General features: G+C 42.4%; 2 pseudogenes; one reads left to right on the plus strand and one right to left on the minus strand.

Annotated features, from left to right (window-relative positions):
• Positions 1 to 8694, minus strand: part of LOC147118719 (uncharacterized) — a 119811-nt pseudogene extending 111117 nt beyond the window's left edge.
• LOC147118720 (uncharacterized) overlaps positions 1 to 8826 on the plus strand; it is a 107652-nt pseudogene extending 98826 nt beyond the window's left edge.
• Positions 8827 to 16471: the final 7645 nt, after the last annotated feature.

Consider the following 16471-nt stretch of genomic DNA (forward strand, 5'->3'; position numbering starts at 1 on the left):
ACAGGTTCTAGTGTAATATAAACAGAGACATGGTCTAGTGTAATATAAACAGAGACAGGGTCTAGTGAAATATTAACAGAGACAAGGTCTAATGTAATATAAACAGAGACAGGGTCAATGTAATATATAAAGAGACAGGTTCTATGTAATATAAACAGAGACAGGGCCTAGTGTAATATAAACAGAGGCAGGGCCAAGTGTAATATAAACAGAAACAGGGTCTAGTGTAATATAAACAGAGACATGGTCTAGTGTAATATAAACAGAGACAGGGTCTAGTGTAATGTAAACAGAGACAGGATCTAGTGTAATATAAACAGAGACAGGGCCTAGTGTAATATAAACAGAGATAGGGCTGAGTGCATTATAAACAGGGACAAGATCTTGTGTAATATAAACAGAGGCAGGTCCTAGTGTAATATAAACAGAGACAGGGACTAGTGTAATATAAACAAAGACAGGGTCTAGTGTAATATAAAGAGAGGCAGGGTCTAGTGTAATAGAAACAGAGACAGGGCCAAGTGTAATATAAACAGGGACAGGGTCTAGTGTAATATAAAGAGAGACAGGGTCTAGTGTAATATAAACAGAGACAGGGCCAAGTGTAATATAAACAGGGACAGGTTCTAGTGTAATATAAACAGAGACAGGGTCTAGTGGATTACAAACAGGGACAGGCTCTCGTGTAATATAAAAAAGACAGGGTCTAGACTAATATTAACAGAGACAGGGTCTAGAGTAATATAAACAGAGAGAGGGCCTAGTGTAATATAAACAGAGAGAGGGCCTAGTGTAATACAAAAAGGGACAGGGCACAGTGTAATATAAACAGAGACAGGGTCTAGTGTGATATATACCGAGACAGGGCCTAGTGTAATATAAAAAGAGACAGGGGCTAGTGTAATGTAACAGAGACTGGGTCTAGTGTAATGTAAGCAGAGACAGGGTCTAGTGTAATATAAACAGAGACAGGGTCTAGTGTAATATAAACAGAGACTGGGACTAGTGTAATATAAACAGAGACTGGGTCTAGTGTAATATAAACAGAGACAGTATCTAGTGTAATATAATCAGAGAAAGGGTCTAGTGTAATATAAACAGAGACAGGGTCCAGTGTAATATAAACAGAGACAGGGTCTCGTGTATTATAAACAGAGACAGGGTCTAGTGTAATATAAATAGAGACAGGTTCTAGTGTAATATAAACAGAGACATTGTCTAGTGTAATATAAACAGAGACAGGGTCTAGTGAAATATAAACAGAGACAGGGTCTAATGTAATATAAACAGAGACAGGGTCAATGTAATATAAACAGAGACAGGTTCTATGTAATATAAACAGAGACAGGGCCTAGTGTAATATAAACAGAGGCAGGGCCAAGTGTAATATAAACAGAAACAGGGTCTAGTGTAATATAAACAGAGACAGGGTCGAGTGTAATATAAACAGAGACAGGGTCTAGTGTAATATAAACAGAGACATGATCTAGTGTAATATAAACAGAGACAGGGCCTAGTGTAATATAAACAGAGACAGGGCTGAGTGCATTATAAACAGGGACAAGATCTTGTGTAATATAAACAGAGGCAGGGCCTAGTGTAACATAAAGAGAGACAGGGACTAGTGTAATATAAACAAAGACAGGGTCTAGTGTAATATAAAGAGAGACAGGGTCTAGTGTAATAGAAACAGAGGCAGGGCCAAGTGTAATATAAACAGGGACAGGGTCTAGTGTAATATAAAGAGAGACAGGGTCTCGTGTAATATAAACAGAGACAGGGCCTTGTGTAATATATACAGGGACAGGGTCTAGTGTAATATAAACAGAGACAGGGTCTAGTGGATTATAAACAGGGACAGGCTCTCGTGTAATATAAAAAAAGACAGGGTCTAGACTAATATTAACAGAGACAGGGTCTAGAGTATTATAAACAGAGAGAGGGCCTATTGTAATATAAACAGAGAGAGGGCCTAGTGTAATACAAAAAGGGACAGGGCACAGTGTAATATAAACAGAGACAGGGTCTAGTGTGATATATACCGAGACAGGGCCTAGTGCAATATAAAAAGAGACAGGGGCTAGTGTAATGTAACAGAGACTGGGTCTAGTGTAATGTAAACAGAGACAGGGTCTAGTGTAATATAAACAGAGACAGGGTCTAGTGTAATATAAACAGAGACTGGGACTAGTGTAATATAAACAGAGACTGGGTCCAGTGTAATATAAACAGAGACAGTATCTAGTGTAATATAATCAGAGAAAGGGTCTAGTGTAATATAAACAGAGACAGGGTCCAGTGTAATATAAACAGAGACAGGGTCTAGTGTAATGTAAACAGAGACAAGGTCTAGTGTAATATAAACAGAGACAGGGTCTAGTGTAATATAAACAGAGACTGGGACTAGTGTAATAAAAACAGAGACTGGGTCTAGTGTAATATAAACAGAGACAGTATCTACTGTAATATAATCAGAGAAAGGGTCTAGTGTAATATAAACAGAGACAGGGTCCAGTGTAATATAAACAGAGACAAGTCTCGTGTAATATAAACAGAGACAGGGTATAGTGTAATATAAACAGAGACAGGGTCCAGTATAATATAAACAGAGACAGGGTCTAGTGTAATATAAACAGAGACAGGGTCTAGTGTAATATAAACAGCGACAGCGGCTCGTGTAATATAAGCAGAGACAGGGTCTAGTGTAATATAAACAGAGACAGAGTCTAGTGCAATATAAACAGAGACAGCATCTCGTGTAATAAAAATACAGACAGGGTCTAGTGTAATATAAACAGAGACTGGGTCTAGTGTAATATAAACAGAGAAAGGGTCTCGTGTAATATAAACAGAGACAGGTTCTATGTAATATAAACAGAGACAGGGCCCAGTGTAATATAAACAGAGACAGGGCCTCGTGTAATATAAACAGAGACAGGGCTGAGTGTATTATAAAAAGGGACAAGGTCTTGTGTAATATAAACAGAGACAGGGTCTCGCGTAACATAAACAGAGACAGGGACTAGTGTAATATAAACAGAGACAAGGTCTCGTGTAATATAAACAGAGACATGTTCCAGTGTAATATAAAGAGAGACAGAGTCTACAGTAATATAAACAGAGACGGGGTCTAGTTTAATATAAAAAAGACAGTGTCTAGTGTAATATAAACAGAGACATGGTCTACTGTAATATAAACAGAGACAGAGTCTAGTGTAATATAAACAGAGACAGGGTCTAGTGTAATATAAACAGAGGCAGAGTCGAGTGTAATATACAGATAGACAGAGTCTAGTGTAATATAAACAGGGACAGGCTCCAGTGTATTATAAACAGAGACAGGGTCTAGTGTATTATAAACAGAGACAAGGTCTAGTGTAATATAAACAGAGACAGGTTCTAGTGTAATATAAACAGAGACATGGTCTAGTGTAATATAAACAGAGACAGGGCCTAGTGTAATATAAACAGAGACAGGGCCAAGTGTAATATAAACAGAAACAGGGCCTAGTGTAATATAAACAGAGACATGGTCCAGTGTAATATAAACAGAGACAGGGCCTAATGTAATATAAACAGAGACAGGGTTTAGTTTCATAAACAGAGACAGGGCCTAGTGTAATATAAACAGAGACAGGGTCTAGTGTAATATAAACAGAGAAAGGGCCTAGTGAATATCATCAGAGACAGGATCTAGTGTAATATAAACAGAGACAGGGTCTCGCGTAACATAAACAGAGACAGGGTCTAGTGTAATATAAACAGAGAAAGGGCCTAGTGAATATCATCAGAGACATGGTCTACTGTAATATGAACAGAGACAGTGTCTAGTGTAATATAAACAGAGACAGGGTCTAGTGTAATATAAACTGAGGCAGAGTCGAGTGTAATATACAGATAGACAGAGTCTAGTGTAATATAAACAGGGACAGGCTCTAGTGTATTATAAACAGAGACAGGGTCTAGTGTATTATAAACAGAGACAGGGTCTAGTGTAATATAAACAGAGACAGGTTCTAGTGTAATATAAACAGAGACATGGTCTAGTGTAATATAAACAGAGACAGGGTCTAGTGAAATATAAACAGAGACAGGGTCTAATGTAATATAAACAGAGACAGGGTCAATGTAATATAAACAGAGACAGGTTCTATGTAATATAAACAGAGACAGGGCCTAGTGTAATATAAACAGAGACAGGGCCAAGTGTAATATAAACAGAAACAGGGCCTAGTGTAATATAAACAGAGACATGGTCTAGTGTAATATAAACAGAGACGGGGTCTAGTGTAATATAAACAGAGACAGGATCTAGTGTAATATAAACAGAGACAGGGCCTAGTGTAATATAAACAGAGACAGGGCTGAGTGCATTATAAACAGGGACAAGATCTTGTGTAATATAAACAGAGGCAGGGCCTAGTGTAATATAAACAGAGACAGGGACTAGTGTAATATAAACAAAGACAGGGTCTAGTGTAATATAAAGAGAGACAGGGTCTCGTGTAATAGAAACAGAGACAGGGCCAAGTGTAATATAAACAGGGACAGGCTCTCGTGTAATATAAAAAAAGACAGGGTCTAGACTAATATTAACAGAGACAGGGTCTAGAGTAATATAAACAGAGAGAGGGCCTAGTGTAATATAAACAGAGAGAGGGCCTAGTGTAATACAAAAAGGGACAGGGCACAGTGTAATATAAACAGAGACAGGGTCTAGTGTGATATATACCGAGACAGGGCCTAGTGTAATATAAAAAGAGACAGGGGCTAGTGTAATGTAACAGAGACTGGGTCTAGTTTAATGTAAACAGAGACAGGGTCTAGTGTAATATAAACAGAGACAGGGTCTAGTGTAATATTAACAGACACTGGGACTAGTGTAATATAAACAGAGTCTGGGTCTAGTGTAATATAAACAGAGACAGTATCTCGTGTAATATAATCAGAGAAAGGGTCTAGTGTAATATAAACAGAGACAGGGTCCAGTGTAATATAAACAGAGACAGGGTCTCGTGTAATATAAACAGAGACAGGGTATAGTGTAATATAAACAGAGACAGGGTCCAGTATAATATAAACAGAGACAGGGTCTAGTGTAATATAAACAGAGACAGGGTCTAGTGTAATATAAACAGCGACAGCGGCTCGTGTAATATAAGCAGAGACAGGGTCTAGTGTAATATAAACAGAGACAGAGTCTAGTGTAATATAAACAGAGACAGCATCTCGTGTAATAAAAATACAGACAGGGTCTAGTGTAATATAAACAGAGACTGGGTCTAGTGTAATATAAACAGAGAAAGAGTCTAGTGTGAACCAAATCATTAAACAATGCAAAGAAGCCTACCTGGAACATTGGAACAAAATAACCAAAAGCTAAAGCAGATTAGAATGTTACCGGGCCCTAAAAAGAGAATATAAACTGGCAGACTACCTCACGACCATCAGAGACACAAAACAGAGACAGACCCTCACCAGGTACAGACTAAGCGACCACCAACTGGAAATTGAAAAAGGCAGATACAAGAAATCCTGGCAGCCTAGAGAGAATAGAATATGCGATCAATGTCTGGCCGGCGAGGTTGAAACAGAAATGCATTTCCTCCTAAAATGCGAAAAATTCAACACATCAAGAAACATATTATTCAACAAGCTAAGCCAAACAACCCCAGATTTCAAGGAATTGGATGACCTGTCAAAATTGCAATTAGTCCTGGGAGAAGGAGACAGACCATACCTTGGGGCCAAATATGTAACAACATGTCACAACCTGAGGACTGTTTCAAATTAAGACTGTTTAAAATTAATATTGAACGTACCAAATGAAGTACAAAGACTGTTTAAAATTAATATTGTTTAAAAGTAATTGTGTATGTACCCAACAAATGTCAAACCGATTGACACCGACAGAATGTTTGAAAATGTACCTTTTTGCTATGTAAGCTTTGGCAATATGGTTCTCTGTAAACTTTCATGCCAATAAAGCATTTGAATTTGAATTTGAATTTGAATTTGAATTTATAAACAGAGACAGGGTTTAGTGTAAAATAAATACAGACAGGGTCTAGAGTAATATAAACAGAGACTGGGTCTAGTGTAATATAAATAGAGACAGGGTCTAGTATAATATAAACAGAGCCTGAGGCTAGTGTAATATAAACAGAAACACGGTCTAGTGTATTGTAAACAGAGACAGAGCCTAGTGTAATATAAACAGAGACAGGGTCTAGTGCAATATAAAAAGGGAAAGGGTCTAGTGTAATTTTAACAGAGACAGGGCCTAGTGTAATATAAACAGAGACAGGGTCTTGTGTAATATATACAGAGAGAGGGTCTAGTGTAATATAAACTGAGACAGGGTCTCGTGTAACATTAACAGAGACAGGGTCTAGTGTAATATAAAGAGAGACAGGGTTTAGTGTAATATAAACAGAGACAGGGCCCATTGCAATATAAACAGAGACACGGCCCAGTGTAATATAAACAGAGACAGGGTCTAGTGTGATATAAACCGAGACAGGGCCTAGTGTAATATATAAAGAGACAGCGGCTAGTGTACTATTAACAGAGACAGGGTCTAGTGTAACATAAACAGAGACAGAGCCTAGTGTGATATACACAGAGAGAGGCTCTAATGTAATATAAACAGAGACAGGGTCTGGTGTAATATAAACAGAGACAGCGTCTAGTGTAATATAAACAGAGACAGGGTCTAGTGTAACATAAACAGAGGCAGGGTCTAGTGTAATATAAACAGAGACAGAGACTAGTGTAATATAAACAGAGACAGCGTCTAGTGTAATATAAACAGAGACAGGGTCTAGTGTAATATAAATACAGACAGGATCTAGTGTAATATAAACAGAGACTGGGTCTAGTGTAATATAAACAGAGGCTGGGTCTAGTGTAATATAAACAGAGACAGGGTTTCGTGTAAAATATATACAGACAGGGCCTAGTGTAATATAAACAGAGACAGGGTCTGGTGTAATATAAAAAGGGACAGGCTCTAGCAGGGCCCCTTTAAGACACCAAGGGCAGACGGTCTGACACCGTGAATTAATATGAAAAACAACCAATCACAATGCTGTTACGTTTTGAAAGGATTGTGGCGTCATCCATTGCCGGGCATTGCGGTGGCTGGCATGTCAGTGTGACGTATGATCGGCGTTGTTTGTGTGACGCGCCGTCGGCCATATTTGTGTGACGTGCGGTTTGAGGTTTGACTTCTATTCTCACAAACGAAACGGTCACCCTTTCTTAATAAACCGGAGCAAATATGCGACAGAAATAAAGGCACACACAGCGACGATTTGGTGAGTGGTGCATGTGCGAAGTGTGCTCTCATGGAGCAGCGCAGCCCGTTGTCTACATAGGGCCTATTCTGGCCCGCTGTGCGTTGTGGGAAGCTCTGTCCTTCATAGCTGCTTAAATCACTGACAGGGAGTTCGCCAACTGAACCACTGAATGGCAATTTATCCCTGCCTCCCGAGGGGAAACGGTCACACGGACAGAGATCTCCTTACTGGCTAATAGTACTTGGTCAGATTTATTGCAGGTTAACTAATGCACGGAAGTTAAATGATGCAGCCAGTGACCGGATCAGCAAGAATAGCGAAAGAGTTAAGAAATCTTTCTATTTTCCCCAGAGATGTCCCGAAACATTCAACTATTTTTTCTTTCATGTCCTCTCCCATTCCGTTCTGTTTACAGGCTTGGAAAGTGGCACCTAACTTTAGGTAAGGCTGAAATAGAGTAAAGCTTCGGAGGATTTCCCGAGCACCTCAATAGATTACGTATTCGGTTTTGAAGGAATACACGGGTGAAATATCAAACACAGACAGAATATGGGAACCAGATCCTGTCCTATTAACGGAGCGACCAGCAGGATGTTCCTGGCGCTGTCAGCAACCTCTTTCTCGGAGCTGATCGGAACATCGATCCATAACTAGAAGGACAGTTTAACCGATCGGTTCATTCTGTGATCGATCTTTCGGGCCGATTGGATTCTGCAGTTTGTTTCTCGGCCGCTCCTGGAAACAGTTGGGTGACAGTTTGATCCGAGGTTAATTTGGTTTCCTCTCGGTGTGTGTCTGAGCGCCTGAAAGCGCGCTGCACATTTTGGCTGCATCTGCCGCGATTCCACCCAACCCCAACAGACAGGAGCTCCGCCCTACAGTCCAAGGGCAGTTTTTGTACAGGGCTGAAACTGCTTTCCATCACTGTGAGTCCCAGAGCGCAGTAATACACGGCAGCGTCAGTCAGCTGCAGCCCCGAGATGGTTAAACTGATGAGTTTAATCGAGTCCTCGAGCGCTACAGAGAAACGCCTTTTAGCAAAATCTGCTTTATATTCATAATCATCAGAACCCTTCCTCAGAATAAACTCGGGCTGTGTGTCTGGGTATTGCCGGTACCAGTATAAATAATAGCCGCTCTGTGTAGTATCATAGGTACAGTTTAAAGTCACCGATTCTCCTTCTGTCTTAACTCCTGAGGACAGCGGCTGAGTGACAGAATCTCCAAGACTCAGATCTGAAAAACATGTTCAAACAGGAAAAGATCAGACCGGCGGGTGTTTAAAATTCAGATTCAAACCATGTTAGAAATGAGAGAAAAGATGAAATGTGATTGGTCCACAATTATCTGTGAGAAATACCTCCCACACAGCCCAGATGCTGAGTAGCCGCATTGTCGCTGTTCGCTCTGTAAAAGGGTGGCTGGATATTGGAAGACTCCCGTTCTAATCCCCACCCTCAATAATCTGCTGTCGTGTCTCAGGATGCTCTCACCTCACTTCCTTGTGTCCCCAGTGGTGCTGTGAGACCAGTAGGTGGTAAGCTGGCTGCCTGTGAATGGAAACACCCCGAGCTGGGCCACAGTCATTGTCCTTATAGGGGAATGGTTCCGCTTTTAGAGACCAGGGTGGGAAAGAAACCCTTGTCTGGTTATTCTGACCGTGGAGCACATGATTGTTAATCGGGTTTGGGTTTGGAATAAATCCGGGGTCAATTTGTTCCCTAGAATTCCATTAGTGTTACCGTCAGGCCACCGGTAACCGTGATTCCAGTGAGCTTTCCCTCACGGCTCAGAGAACTAACAATGATTCTCTATTTTGTCGGAGTGATTTATAGATCCGTTATATTAGAATGATGACGACGTCTGCTGGTAATGAGCAAACAATTGAACAGACTTAAAGAATAAACTCTCCCTGTAATTTAAATGCATTACAATTTCCAACAATACAACAGTGACTGCACTTCAGTGGTTGTAAAGCGCTTTGGGATGTCCGATGGCCGTGAACGGCGCTATATCAATGCAAGTCATTCTTTCTTTCAAATATCGTACTGAGCACGGTCCCCTTCTGTGGTTTGCCTTTAAAATGTTGTTTAAATTCTATCAGGTAAGTTGTGACCTGCTTAGCGTCTGTAATGATTAATTTAAGCATCCATAATTTTCAGATTTTAGATTTGCAATGAGAAAGAATGGAGGTTGTTCATCACTTTACCGCTCATCTATGTGAATTACCCAGGAGCAGAGCGCGGGAGCGGGTTCAAATCCCCCGGGTGAGGTGTAGGGCGGGTTCTCGGTAACACGAACTTTACACAGGAAGAGAATGAAAAACTCCTCACAACTTTAATTTCTATTAGAAAAGGATCAGGGGCAGAAAAAAACACAATACAGGCGGCATTGGCTTGACTTTCGCCTCTTTAACATCGATCTCCATCATCGATACAGTTAATGGCTTCAGAAATCAGGTCTCAGGGTGTCATTCATTCACATTTTAATACTCCTTTCCCCATCTTCCACACCCTTCCTGCCCACTGATTAGTATCAGAACGCAATCCTTCGATATGATGGATGTATTTTTGTGATGATTATTTGCCCGATGTACCGTCCCAGCCCATTGTGGATTTCAAATATTAAACTTGTATTTACTCCAATAAACTGTCCGGGGTCTGATACAGAAAAGGAATATTGGGACCTGCCGCCCTCTGGTGGATATACTGAGCAATGTTCAGATGTCAGTGGACAGGGTGAGAAATGCTGTGTTTATTCACTGACCTGTCTGCAATTCCTGTTTCTGGGAAGCTGGGTGAGAGCGGTTCTGAATTAATATGCCGTGCAGCAGTAAAGGTCTTACATCGTTAAACTAAAGACTGGAAGAAGAAAGTCCATCTGATTTGGAAAGAGTGGAGACAAGGGATGAAAAGAAACAGGCAGGCACGGAAAATGCATCGAAAGACAAAAGATGACTTGTGGCACCACAGACATGATTGCTGAAGTTCATTTTAATATAAATGTGAGTTGAAATCACAAACTGATATAATTCGGCCAGGGAACCTCACCTGTTCTTGTTGAGTGCTGCGTTTTTTTGTACTTTTAAGGAGGTTCCTGTGACTCTCATTGTGGAGGCTGAATTATTGCTTCTGGTTATCGGTGTGAGAGCGCCCTCTCAGTGTACGTTTTGGTACACCAGGGACGTTGAATAGTTACAATTAATGCTCATTGAGGTTCACTACAGATATTGGGCTTCTGTTGGCCATTACTTGAAGGAGTCAGTTCTGCAGAAAACATAAACGATAGCAAACTACTGCAGATGCTGGAAATCCGAAATAACAACAGAAATTGCTGGAAAAACACAGCAGGTCAGACAAATTTGAGTTGAGCAGAAAACATTCCTGGTTTCCCATGGAAACAGAATGAAAGTGAGAGTGACTGCCGTTGATATCAAGGCAGCATTTGACCGAGTGTTGGCAATCAGTAACTAGTGGCGTTCTCGGGCTGGCAATCAGTAACTAGTGGTGTTCTGCAGGGGTCAGTGATGGGACCCCAACTCTTTACAATGTATATTAACGATTTGGAGGAAGGGACCGAGTGCAATATATCCAAGTTTGCCGACGATACAAAGATGGGAGGGAAAGCAGTGAGTGAGGAGGACATAAAACACCTGCAAAAGGACATAGACAGGCTAAGTGAGTGGGCAGAGATTTGGCAGATGGAATATAATATTGGAAAGTGTGAGGTTATGCACTTTGGCAGAAAAAATCAAAGAGCAAGTTATTATCTAAATGGAGAGAAACTGCAAAGTGCTACAGTACAAAGGGATCTGCGGGTCCTGGTGCATGAAACACAAAAAGTTAGTATGCAGATGCAGCAGGTGATCAGGAAGGCCAATGGAATCTTGGCTTTTATTGCTAGGGGGATGGAGCATAAAAGCAGGGAATTCTTGCTGCAGTTATACAGGGTATTGGTGAGGCCACACCTGGAATACTGCGTGCAGTTTTGGTTTCCATATTTAAGAAAAGATATACTTGTTCTCGAGGCGGTTCAGAGAAGGTTCACTCGGTTGATGCCGGAGATGAGGGGCTTGACGTATAAGGAAAGGTTAAGTAGGTTGGGCCTCTACACATTGGAGTTCAGAAGAATGAGAGGCGATCTTATCGAAACATATAAGATTGTGAGGGGGCTTGATCGGGTGGATGCGGTGAGGTTGTTTCCACTGATGGGTGAGACTAGAACTAGGGGGCATGATCTTAGAATAAGGGGCTGCCCTTTCAAAATTGAGATGAGGAGAAACTTCTTCACTCAGAGTGTAGTAAATCTATGGAATTTGCTACCCCAGAGAGCTGTGGAAGCTGCAACATTAAATAAATTTAAAACGGAGATAGACAGTTTCCTAGCAGATAAGGGAATTAGGGGTTACGGGGAGAGGGCAGGGAAGTGGACGTGAGCCTAGCTTCAGATCAGCCATGATCCTATTGAATGGCGGAGCAGGCCCGAGGGGCCGTATGGCCTACTCCTGCTCTTACTTCTTATGTTCTTATGTTCTTATGTGGCATCAAGGAGCCCTAGTAATATTGAAGTCAGTCGGAATCAGGGGGATAACTCTCCATTTGCTGCAGTCATACCTAGCACAAAGGAAGATTGTGGTGTTGGAAGGTCAATCATCACAGCCCCAGGACATCTCTGCTGGAGTTCCTCAGGGCAGTGTCCTAGGCCCAACCATCTTCAGCTGCTTCATCAGTGACCTTCCATCCAACATAAGGTCAGAAATGGGGGTGTTCGCTGATGACTGCACAGTGTTCAGCGACATTCACAACTCCTCAGATATTGAAGCAGCCCATGCCCGCATGCAACAAGATCTAGACGACGTTCAGGCTTGGGCTGATAAGTGGCATGTATCATTTGCACCACAGAAGTGCTAGGCAATGACTGTCTCCAACAAGCGAGAGTCTAACCACCTCCCCTTGACATTCAATGGCATTACCATCGCCGAATCCCCCACTATCAATATCCTGGGGGTCACCATTAACCAGAAATGTAACTGGACCAGCCACATAAATACTTTGGCAACAAGAGCAGGTCAGAGGCTAGGTATTCTGCGGCGAGTGTCTCACCTCCTGATTCCCCATAGCCTTTCCTCCATCTACAAGACACAAGTAAGGAGTGTGATGGAATACTCTCCACTTGCCTGATGAAGGCAGCTCCAACAACACTCAAGAAGCTCGACACCATCCAGGGCAAAGCAGTCCGCTTGATTGGCACCCCATTCACCACTTTAAACATTCACTCCCTCCACCACCGGCGTACCGTGGCTACAGTGTGTACCATTTACAAGATGCACTGCAGCATCTCACCAAGGCTTCTTAGGCAGCACCTCCAAAACTTGCGAACTCTTCCACCTAGAAGGATAAGGGCAGCAGGCGCATGGGAACACCACCATCTCCAAGTTCCCCTCCAAGTCACACACCATCCTGACTTGAAAGTATATCGCTGATCCTTCATCGTCGCTCGGTCAAAATATTGGCACTTCCTCCCAAACAGCTCTGTGGCAGTAGGTTAACCGCACGGACTGCAGCGGTTCAAGGCGGCGGCTCACCATTACCTTCTGAAGGGCAGTTAAGTACGCCCACAACCCAGGAACGAACAAAAAATACGGATGGCAGACAGATAGACGGACGGACGGATGGACAGAACGAACTGATAACACATTTTTATTTCTTTACAATATTATTTTTCTATTCCTTGGTTTATACACAAGGGGACGAAGAGACAGGAAGAGAAAACAACAGAGTAATGACAAGACATTAATATATAGGCAGGTGGATATAGAGATACAGAAAGACAGAGAGACAGACAGTCTGATAAAAAATTGTGCAGGCAGAGACATCAATGAATGGAAGACAGTTGTGTAAATAGTGGAATGTACAGGCAGACACAGATGTATAAATAAATAAACCAGCCAAATAACAACGTTGGAAGGGCCCAAATAACGAAAACCCCAAACTCCATAATGGCCGCAGTCTCCCCACACTGGGACCCGCACTTCTCCCGGTGCCTCCTCTCAGTGGCAGCTTTCGGGCTGAAGGGGAGAATTTGAATTGTTTCTGTCAGCACACGGAGTCCCGTCATTTCCTAAGCCAAACCAAGCGCCTGGTTTCAATGAGCTGCCGGTGATCATTGAGGCTGTCTGTGTTTATCATCACTGCCCGCGGCCCCGGCACACAGGCTCCCGGACATCTGATCATCCGATCCCGGGAATGGGTGCGGATTCTGCCTGACCATCACCGGCCTCACCCACAATGTCATGGATACATCCAGGAACAGCACCTAAGCAGAAATAAACCCTTCGATTGAAGGTTATTCTTCAAAACGATTCCCAATTTAACCATGTTTTGAAACCAATGCTCACGGTTAATGGGGAATCGATTTCAAGGGGTTTTGCTGATAAAAAAGAATCATTTTTATAGCAATGAAAATCTGACACAATATTGTCGCAATGGCACTACCTCAGAGTAACCCATTAACGTCAGTTTACTCTCAAACTATTTTGCCTCTGTCTATGACTGTGTTTATCTGTCTGTGTGTCTGCGTGTTTATGTGTGTGTGTGTATATGACTGTGTTTATGTGTCTGTGTGTCTATGACTGTGTTTATCTGTCTGTGTGTCTATATGTGTGTTTATCTGTCTGTGTGTCTTTGTGTGTGTTTATCTGTCTGTGTGTCTATGTGTGTGTTTATCTGTCTGTGTGTCTCTGTGTGTGTTTATCTGTATGTGTGTCTGTATGTGTGTTTATCTATCTGTGTGTCTATGTCTGTGTTTATCTGTATGTGTGTCCATGTGTGTGTTTATCTGTCTGTGTGTCTATATATCTATGTGTGTGTCTATGGGTCTGTGTGTCTATATCTGTGTTTATCTCGCTGTGTGTCTATGTGTGTGTCTATCTGTCTGTGTGTCTATGTGTGTGTTTATCTGTCTGTGTATCTATGTGTGTGTTTATTTGTCTGTGTGTCTATATGTGTGTTTATCTGTCTGTGTATCTATGTGTGTGTTAATTTGTCTTTGTGTCTGTGTGTGTGTTTATCTGTCTGTGTGTCTATGTGTGTGTTTATCTGTCTGTGTGTCTATGTGTGTGTCTGTCTGCCTGTGTGTCTATGTGTGTGTTTATCTGTCTGTGTGTCTATGTGTGTGTTTATCTGTCTGTGTGTCTATGTGTGTGTCTATCTGTCTGTGTGTCTATGTGTGTGTTTATCTGTCTGTGTGTCTCTGTGTGTGTTTAACTGTCTGTGTGTCATGTCTGTGTGTCGGTAAACTCCCCAATAAAGAAACCATTTTGTCTTTCTGGGTTTGTGCTGGCGTACTTATGGCTATGTTTCTGCGGGTGTGTATATGTCTGTGAGTATATATACGTCTGTGTGTGTATGTGTGTGTATATATATGCCTGCGTGATATATATGCCTGCGTGTATGTATATGTTTCCCTGTGTGTATACGTATGTGTGCGTATATATGTCTGCGTGTGTATTTATGCGTGTGTATCTGTCATTGTGTGTATATATCACAATAGCAAAGTACTGCGGATGCTGGAAATCCGAAATAACAACAGGAAACGCTGGGAAAACTCAGCCGGCCAATCAGCATCGGTGGAGAGAGAAACAGAGTTAACGTTTATATCAGTTTGTCTGTATATGTCTGCGTGTGTATGCGTGTGTATGTCAGTGTACGTGCGTGTGTATGTCAGTGTACGTGCGTGTTTCCAATGCACTACGTCAAGCTTGTACTGTCCGCAGGAGGGCGCTCTCTGATCACTTTTCATTGATCCTGTTCCGCATCTACAGGGAGTGACTGTTTCGAGAGGTGCAAATGAGGAGGGAGAGGAAAGCCCAGTCGATCTGATGAGATCCCTACGCTCTTCCAGTTTCTCCAATTCCAGGCCCGGTACAGGCAGTGATCATAGTCTCTTGTTTCTGGAGATCAGGCTGGAACCATGGAGATGAACTCTGCCTGACTCTGGTTGTTGTCCTGATCACAGGTCGGTGATATTGGAACCATTTATAACCTTCTCCAATTCCCATCTGCACCTCCGGGTGACTATTCTCTTTCTGTTACTCTGTATAACCCGCTGTGTGCCCGCTGTTTATTTTCAGAGATGTGTGACGGAGACTCGGTGTCCCAGTCAGAACAAGGAGTCAGATCAGAAGAGGGGGCATATTCACAATAACCTGCAGTTACTCTATATCGGGTTCAGCTACAAGCTATAACCTGTTTTGGTATCGCCAGTATCCCCACCAAGCCCCTTAGTATCTGCTCAGAGCCGATAGTTATGGGCTTTGAACAATTCACCGGGAATCTCAACCGGACACACGGCACTTTTCACTTATCCATGAAAGCCTTGAAGGTTACAGACAGCGCCGTGTATCACTGCGCCGTGAGACACACAGTGAATAAGGATTCCCTCGACCCTCATACAGAAACAGGTCGGCTTAGGGGAAGGAGGGTGCGATGGGATGGGTTGTCGTGCTGCCCCTCAGGAAGATACCAGGGACTGGCTCCCCGAGGGGTTATACAGAAAATTAATGGGAAAATACAGCCTGATCCGATCGGGTTTCTCCAGTTATGTCAATGCTGTCAGTGTTGGGATAAGAGAAGTTTCTCAACCTTTTTAACCCAGTGTGAAACTCAGACATTTCCACCACAGAGTTAGCACAGACCTTCAGATCTCTGGGACGAATAACGGGCTAACGCTCCACAAGTAGATGTCCTGGGTGTGGTGAAGATCCGTCAGGTCACATTTTTAAAAGCTATCTCAACGGTGCTGAGGGCTGTCCACTTGTGATGTCCCTCGTAGTCTTGGGGCTCCGACAAGTAATGGAGTTCATTTGCTGTGGTGGGAAATAAGTGATACCGGGGACTGAATTGCTTTAGATTATTTTTCACTTTTCACCTTATTGAGAGAGAAGAAATGAGAGAGAGGGAGTGAGAAAGACACAGAGTTAAACAAAGTAAGTGACACCGAAACAAAGACAGAGAAACAGGTGGAGAGAGAGAGAGAGAAACGGAGAGAAAAAGACACCGAGTTAAATAGAGTGAGCGACAGCGAGACACAAATATAGAGAGAGGCAGGGAGCGACAGAGAGAGAGAGAGAGAGAGAGAGAGCGAGAGCGAGGGAGAGAGACAGAGGGAGC

The sequence above is a fragment of the Somniosus microcephalus genome, chromosome 4 (genome assembly GCF_052327205.1).
Source record: "Somniosus microcephalus isolate GS21.2 chromosome 4, FLI_Smic_1.0, whole genome shotgun sequence".
NCBI lineage: Eukaryota > Metazoa > Chordata > Chondrichthyes > Squaliformes > Somniosidae > Somniosus > Somniosus microcephalus.